Below are 9,067 nucleotides of genomic sequence, written 5' to 3' on the forward strand. Positions count from 1 at the left end.
CAAACGAGGTTGAAGTAAAGATTAATTAGAAGTGCTATATAAAAGCAAATTTAATACATTCTCCGTGGCACTTTAGCAGTTGTAACGAACACCTAGCGGGCTGCTACGCGCCGTGGAGCTAACTCCGCGTTGTCACGCCATCGGCTCAGGCTCGGTTAATAGGCCCGTGTTAAATTGTGTGTGCTATCTCCATTTGCAACTGCTCCATTAGGGCTGTTACGAATATGAGCCTATATACGACTCCGAGCTATGTGCAACGTCCTGATTGCACGCGATCTAACGCTGCGCGAATAAGTGTTATGTTTACGCCAGTTTACTAGCGCGCCTATTCTGTTTTTCCAAACAAATAAAAATTTTATAGTTCGCAATTCGATTCCACACTTCAACAACGCTTTGTTTTTAAATCATTTGACACTCATATGACGTGGTCGTAAGAAATTGAAACGATTAAAAAGTCATAGAGCAAGCGACACGTCACGGCCGTCACGCCAGATTCGCGTTTTATAAAGCAACTTGTCCTCGGTCGCGTTTACACAATCGGCCCTCATGAAAACTTCTCTTTGATTTCCTTCGAAACATTTTTAGCGGGCATAAAACCTATTTAAAAAGCAATCAGTCAGAGGCCGCTGATTGCCCACGGGGCACGCCACCGACCGTGTTCACAAAACGGAGCAATTAACAGCGCCCCTCCCCCCACCGCCGCACACCCCAGTCTTTCCTCCCGCACAGATCTAATCGCAAAACGACCGTTTTCTAGAATCGCCTCTACAAAGCATTGCGTGCTTCAGCGCGTTGGGGTAACGCAGTGACCACGATCAACAGCCATGTAACTTTGAAAATACAAACATATTTTGCTTGATGCCTTGATGGCCATCATAACTTATTGAGAATGATAGGATCAAACCCACCTGTATTACGGGGCAGTGAAGAAATATCCAATTAGCTATTCACAACACAACAGCTAGTGCTAGTTTTATCGTGCTTAATAATAATTCAGTCGAGTGCTTTACACAATCTATATCATATCATCAATATAAGCCGCTCATGAATTAATTTCTAAACTACAACTGTTTACTTAAACCTTTTTTTTACATAATCGTTTACCGCAAAAAAGTAGGAGTTGATATAATAACAGGGTATAAATGCAAACTATATTTACTACACATATTTACGTAGGAACAACGCGTTACATAAAAACTAGGCTGGTATCACGCCACGCCACGCCACGCCAATACCCACTCGTGCCATATTAATATTTATGTTGTTTAAACGATGTTTAATCACAACAGACACGAATAGTTTTTGCTGTCAGTTATAGCGAAATGAATATTTTCCGATTGAAATCAATACTTAACTAAAAACATGGAATTGCCGTGATTATTTGACTATTTGTTGATTGCAATTAGGTATGCATTAGCAAACTATCGTTCTCAGTTGTTTTACGATGACACGAGTAGTAATTAAACATGAATAATTATTGAAAAAAAAAACAGTGAAGACAAACAATAACATTAATTATGAATAAAAAAGCGACCCCGACTTTGACAAATAAATTTGAACGATCTCATAATTAAATTAGAAAACGTTGACCGCACTAGATAGTCCCAATCCCTTAATAAAACATATAATTTAATTGGCATTTAACTCATCCCTTTATCTTTTGTATCACCCAAGAATCTATTACGAGTAGGAAAAAAGAAAAAATGGCTGCTATGGTCAGTTTACTTATACGACTTCCTCGCATTACATTGTTGCCATTAAAAGATTGTTTAATTGAGTGAATTATGACTGATGCTTCCTCAATTCGCGTTATATTTAACATTTTATGGCTACTTACCTACCTAATGTTTCCTTTAGGTAAGCAACAAAGCAAAAATACGTTTCTCCAAGTTGCATTGCGAACATAATTCGCGATAATAAATGGGTGCTAGCTATTATGACAGCCATATTAGTAGATTAATTCTTAAAATGGTCGTATTGGCCCGGATACGAAATCTTTTGCCTGTAAAGTGCCAATTTTGGGTAATACGCGGTAATTACGAAGTGAACATGTGATAATGAATACTCATATGTCGTGTTCGGTTGTATAATAATTAGTTTGTACCGGTACTGGTTGAGGAAGAAATTATTTCAGTAACAATTCGAAGAAATTGTTGAAAGTGTTCTTGTTTATGACTACAATTATTATTTTGAACGTTTTCAGGGTCTACCGGGCTCCTTATTGAATAAAATCATGTTGTTGCTTTATCCGAACACCGAATTAAAATCCTTTTTTGGCTATCACACGATCGCTCACTCGAAAGGCCAGTCTATACAATTTTTTAATTAAAATACTTTGGAAATGATCGCACATGCAGCTAGCTCTAAGTACTAAACTAACACTCGCATAAAAGTCAAACGTCTTTAAAAGTAACGTAAACAAGTTTTTCAGCGAAACAGTTTATATATTTATTAAAGGTAAATCATTAAAGCATTTAACGAGTGTTTAGCACTAAATCAATGGGCAACAAGCGGGCCGGCGCCCGCGCCGTTGCGTTGTAGATCTATATCTGTTTCCGTCGCTGCCACCACCGTAATTACTGATTACAAGCGATTTTAGGCTTTTTGTCCAGCGACCCGACTACACACACACATGTAAACTATATGACTCATTTGTATTTGTATTTTTTTTAACCATAATGATAATAAAAACTAATGTTGACGTTTAGGGCTGTTGGTGAGCTGTAGATTTTTAACCTGTATTTTTTCTGTGACAAACTCGTAAATCGGATACCTCTGATTTACTGGCATCGTGCTATTACTGGGTAACTTTGGAAAATACGTAAAATTCAGTATTATACTTTACCGATTCGAGAATCAAGCAACCGTGCTGTACAGTCATACTCGATTAACGAAACAGCCAAAGTAATTCAATTTTTATTGTCATTAGTTGATGAAAGACTGGACAGTACTTAAGTATGATAAAGAAAAAAGTAGACACTAATACGTAAGTACTCTGTACAATCTGAAATCCTTTTAATAAAACTCTAGATTCTGTTTTCAAGCATTGCTTTACTCCTAAATCCTGTCTTTTTCACCTATTTATTATTCAAGGTCCAGTGCGGACCCTAATTAATTAGGGAGAAGGTTATGAGAAAGAACATGTTGCATTTAACTACTAATTATAACAAAACTAAAGAGCGTTTTTAGAACATTTATTCAATCATATAGGTTTTTAAACTGGCATGGTCACTAACACTAACATTAGAACTTCCGTAATGTTGTAAGCCCTATGTGCTTGCAACAGTGCCGAAATATCGGAAAGTCATAGACATAAATAAACATGGTAAATATTTATTCAATCATTTTGATTTAGAATGGAAGGCGGAAAATCTATGTAAATAAAAGAACAGCTTTTGTTTATCGTGTTCAAAACTGACGAAGAGATGAAAACTTGCTGCAGCAGAAGACGAGGAAGAGAAACGACAAGGGTAAAGTCAAAAACAAGTCATAAGTCAAAGGTCTGTTGAAAAAAGCAAAGTATCTAAAATCAACAACCCACACAACCCTCTTCTACATATAAGAGGGTTTGTCATATCTCCACGCTTGGTAGGTTATTTGGAGATCGCAGTTTAAAATATAGATTTGGCAAAAGCGCTGTGGCAGTCTCTCTCAAATGTCCCGAAATCTCTCGGTCGATTGATCGAGTACTTACGACTTAAATTGATCCCGAGAATTTGAATTACGTTAGAATACCTTCAGATGATAGTTGGTTGTTACGGCACCGTTCGGCGGTGACAAATGTAGCCTCTGCCGTCACCAAATACAAGCAAAACCCTGTTCCAAAAGGCAAACTATGTAAAAACAGCTTCAAACGAAATTGACCTTTAAATCAACAAGCCTAATGCCAAAAAAGCTACAATTCTATGAATTAATGTTTCCAAATGACTATAAATCGTTGTATGCTATTTAAAAATGTCGTGTCAAACTCTTATCGGACATGGCGAAGTCAAATAGACAACGATTACTGTGTACTAACATAGAATAAATTAACATGTATGCTTTGGCATATCAAGGTAAACAAAACCAGTGTATCATGACCTCGCAACGTATGAGTTTCTTTAGGGTGAGAGGTCTTTTTACTCTGGACGGTTAGCTTGATATGCCGTTGTTAGTAAAAGGTAGGTAGTATATGCTAGATAGTTTTGAACAGCGTTAGTCTAGTGTATCTATAATTTTGATCGATGTAAGATAAAGGCTTAACTTTTTGTTAACAGGAAAACGGCGGAGTCACCATTAGTTTTGTTTAAACAGTGAAATGTAAGTACATGAACGGTTTTTATGAACAATTTTATCTATTTGAAATATCTAGGTGCCTAGATGGTCTAGTTGAGTGGTTGTGGGAGAATAGTTCTAAAAGGCAACGTTTTTCATAATCGGCCTGTAACTGTCCCACAGCTCGCTATGCCTCTTCTCACACGGAAGGGAAGGCGGATTGGCGACTGTGAAATTATAATTTGAAATTCCAGTTTTCCCTCACATACGTCAGTGCGATGTCTAAGTTTAGAAAGTACATACAACTTGAAAAAGTCACATAGGTAGTTGTTAGTTTCCCAATTCACACCCCCATGTTTAAAAAGCGGGCACCTTAATTTGAAAGCCACACCAGTACTGTCTTTAAACTTTAAGAAGAAGAGTGACAAACCTAGTTTGAAGACTTTCTCATAAAATTCATTTATAAGCAGCGTTCCACGTTACCATCAAACTACAGCCAACACATGACACCTACATTCTACAAGCACAATTACAATGCACCGTTACCACAGCTAAAACAATCATAAAATCTGCACAAAGCCATAAAACCTTACCTTCTTCCTTTTTTATTATTCTTAGCTGCCAGCCTACCACAGATAATTGCTACCGAAACCATAAAGTCTAACCGTACTTTTATAGACATTTTAAAAAGTTAGGTGTGATATAAAGAGTAACGATATGTGAAAGTGGTTACTGGCATATTTAAGCTACGGGCTTGCAAAGGGATATTAAAATATTAATGAACATTAGCATATTAATCAGGGCGGTAACGTAAACGCAGCTAATGGGTGCAATTAAAACAGTGGAGCCGTTCATATTGTGTACACTTAATGCATTGTTGTAGTTGTAGTGCAGTGTGTGAATTAACACAGGATTGTGGAGCAAGGATGTGGCTACATAGCTGTTTGTAGTTAAATGCATAAACTGTAAAGGTTAAATAAATTAATGAATTGAAAGCATTCAACTATTTCATTTTGAAACATTCAGTTTTCACTTAAATTATTTTACAGAATTTAAAATGTCTCGTTGATAACTTGGGAGGGGGGAGAAGGGGTGTGGTCCCTTTCTTCCTCCAACTTACTCTTACCTACTGTTTGGGCACAACTTGCTTCAGTAGTTAAAAATCGGCTTTACTCTCAGATCTTTCCATCATTCTCCCCTCGAACTATAGACAAAATTGCAAGCATGTTCTTACATCATACTTATACGCCTGTATTCTATAGTTACCTATATCTTTTCATACACGTATGTGTACTATAGTTACTTTTATATGTATTTATGCAGCTGGCTATAATATGAGTAATGATTGTATAGATTGGCCACCAACTTATACATATATATTTACATTAAAAACTTAGTAATACATTCTTGTAAAGCTCATAACTCCATTAACTTAAAAAAAATCTCAAGCTGATAAAAGCTTAATAACGTGACCTTTCAATAGCAATTAAAAACGTCTTAAAAATATCTTGTAATTAAGACAATAATCGTAAATTCACACCTGAAACTATTACATTATTCAAGCAACTACTTACTGAGGCAAAAACATCATTACAAACATAAGTATAGATAGACGACAAGACTGCTGATCAACCTACCCCAAACTGTCAATTGTTTTAATTCATTTTCAACTTTATTCATTTTCAGGTAAGGTCCAAAATCTAATTTTAGTCCTAGTCCTAGCGTACCTTTTATCCAATTTTTTTAAACATACTTCATAATAACATTTGTAATTATAAACCCTGTACAATAATCATTGGTATTAACGGAATCGAATGCAACACCTGTCTCAATGAAACGGGGAAAAAATGCGTGTGGAAACAAGAATTATTGTGTTATATGTACACACTTACCAGAATAGTTATACTTGTGAATGGTAATGAGTGAATAAATTACAGTGAAACTCTTTGTTAACTAGAAAGCCTATAATATATTATTGGGGAGGCATTACTTACACCTCAATCTTACGTTGGTAATAAGACCAAGGGAACTGTTATTTAATATTTCTAAGACGAGTCTGATTACTCCGATCTTGGATAATTAGATAAGTACAAAAATGCATCTAGTGGTCATTTTACACAAATAGAATATCATATTAAGAGTTTATGCAATGATTGTATAAAACCAAGCGAAAGGGGAGTATTATCATCTCTACTTTATCATCTACTCCGCTCTATACATATAAAGCTTAGTGAGACCAGACTCTATATGTCAGAATACTTTTTTTTGAGGGGAGATATCCAATGACTTCTCATAGGGAGTGTCAGAGTCTTACTGACTAAAAACCACCCCGTTCCTACTCCTGCTTTTCGAGCCGGAGCCCCAGTAAACCCGCTAGGTAGTCCGTAGCTCATGTGACAGAATATTAGAATGTAAAAGAAATTCTGTTGGGCAATGTGGTGCAACCCTAAGCTACGCAACGGCTAAATGCAGCATAAACGCTATTATATTATAGCTTTAATTGATTATAAAGACATTTTATTTGCACGCAATGCTAGCGGTAAGTGGAACAGGAGCGCTCCAGTTAATGATATCTCGCCATTAAGATACGTAATTGCACAGACACTGCGATTTGAATAGCAAACCGAAGTAATTTTTATTTAACACGCGCCGATTCTATCGCATCGTAATTAACCGTAGCATTTAGTCGTCGGCGTAAACGATATGGCCGCGCGTTTGTAACACGAATAAAATCACTATGAATAATAAAATATTAGGCTTGGTAATACCAAGCACTGTTATACTAATTCATTATTAATTACATTTGTGCGTACCGCCGCGTTACGTTTATAATAACAGTTGTAACGAACTGGAGACGGAAGAGAGATTTTCTTTTTATTTTTCTGTATGTTTATTCCGTCGTCTTTATGTAAGTTATATTCAGTTATTTGTGAAAATATATTTTTTCAGGTTGTAAATAACATAACTAATATGTTTAGGGTTGTCATCATCATCATCAGCCCGTTCCTGTCCATTACTATTGCATGATTATGGTATTACTTTTACCAAATGGGTATTAAGGTAAGTACCTATTAAAAAAATTAAAAGGATACAAATAATGTGTAGACAGGTTACATTTATAGGATGCATGCATAGTTTCCATTTAAAGTTATTATCTATCTGCCTTTATGGGTTTACATTGTTTTTTTAATTGTCAGTCTATGTTTCCTTTCATTTCAATCAAAATGATTAACAAAGTGTTGTATTTAAACCGCCGCGCGCCGCTGAGGTCGGCGGAGCGGGAGCGGGCAGCGGGCGGCGCGGCGTCGCGCGATACGAGATGTTATCGCGCGACCACTGGGTAATTAGTCGTTTCATTTTAGTCGCGTCGCGTTCTGTCGCGATAACTCGATGCACGCTTTGTATGCACTTTTTTGTAATTAATTTCTTCGTATCGATTTATTCGCCGCGTATTATTTGTGCCACGCATGTTTTGATTGAGATATAACCGTTATTACAGCCTTGTGTAACATGAACGTTGAACATACAGTACAAGCTGTAACTCACGTTATTATAAGACCAATTAGTTTCGTTACATTTATATACAAAATGAGTACCATTTATGGTCTTTTATTATTGTGATTGGCTGGGTATCGCGTCCGTCATGCGCTCGCGCAACGTTTTTGACAAGCAAATTGGATAATGCGCGGGAAACGCGGCGTGGCGCATTGTTCTGTCGGCGTCGCGATTGTCAGCGCTGTTTTCGAATTTTAATCTGCCATTTTGTGAAATTATGGAAATGAAATGGACGTTTCGCGGTTAGCTGCGTCCGAACCAGGCCGGTGTGCGGCCACCGCGTGTCATTTTATTGTTACGATATTAAATTGTTTTTAATAAAGGTTGTAATTGATTCGGTAGTTAAACATCGGACGTAGGAACTCGGAATACATAATATGACTAGCTTGTTTTTATAACAAACTTAATTTATTTAAGTACGTAGTTTATGACGGGCTAGTGAAACGTTTTATGGTCTAATTATGGCAAAAAACGGCTCTCCATCATGAAGAATAATTTCTTAGTTTTACGTAAAGACTTGTAGCACAATATTTGTATATTGTTACAGTATAGTCGATGTGAATCGAGATGGTTTGTAAATATCCATTATGCAGCTAACCTGTGTTGGTAATGAGCGCGCGATATCGCCCGTTTTGTAGCGCGTAATCGCGATGTTATCGCCCGCCTGGCCCCCAATGACCACCCACCCCCTCTCGCCAGACCGTAGCCCCCTGCGGATTTTATCACCGTTTTTAAACCGCTCATTTGCCACTCACGTCTGTTAAATGTTAACTACACGAATATGTTTAGAAAAACATTTTTCTTGAATTGAAACTTTGTGTTTGGTAAAGGTTTTGCATTTAATTGGATTATCTACTTACCTTAGGACATTCGCACCTAACTAAAGCTATAGGTATCTACAAAATACTGTCAAAACATGAAACAATTGTCCATAGAATCACCCTCAGATATCATATCAGATGAAGCTTATAACATAAATGGGAAATACTAAGTGTCATATTGTACTATTATGTCTACTTCTGCCAACACTTTCGGGGATTAAAGGTCACACATTTTTTTCATTTCCGAAGTGTTATGTTTCTGACAAAATCGAACATATTTTTTTCTAAAAATACCACCTTATTTTAATCCCCAAAGGTGTTATATTGTTACTGACAAACTGAACAACAAACATATTTTTTCCTTACTCTACCTCTTTGAACTAAAGGCTGTGTAGCTAACCGCAACATGTCACACTTCCTTCGTCAGTTACGTTTTA

Source organism: Spodoptera frugiperda, chromosome 12 (assembly GCF_023101765.2).
Source record: "Spodoptera frugiperda isolate SF20-4 chromosome 12, AGI-APGP_CSIRO_Sfru_2.0, whole genome shotgun sequence".
In the NCBI taxonomy this organism is placed as follows: domain Eukaryota; kingdom Metazoa; phylum Arthropoda; class Insecta; order Lepidoptera; family Noctuidae; genus Spodoptera; species Spodoptera frugiperda.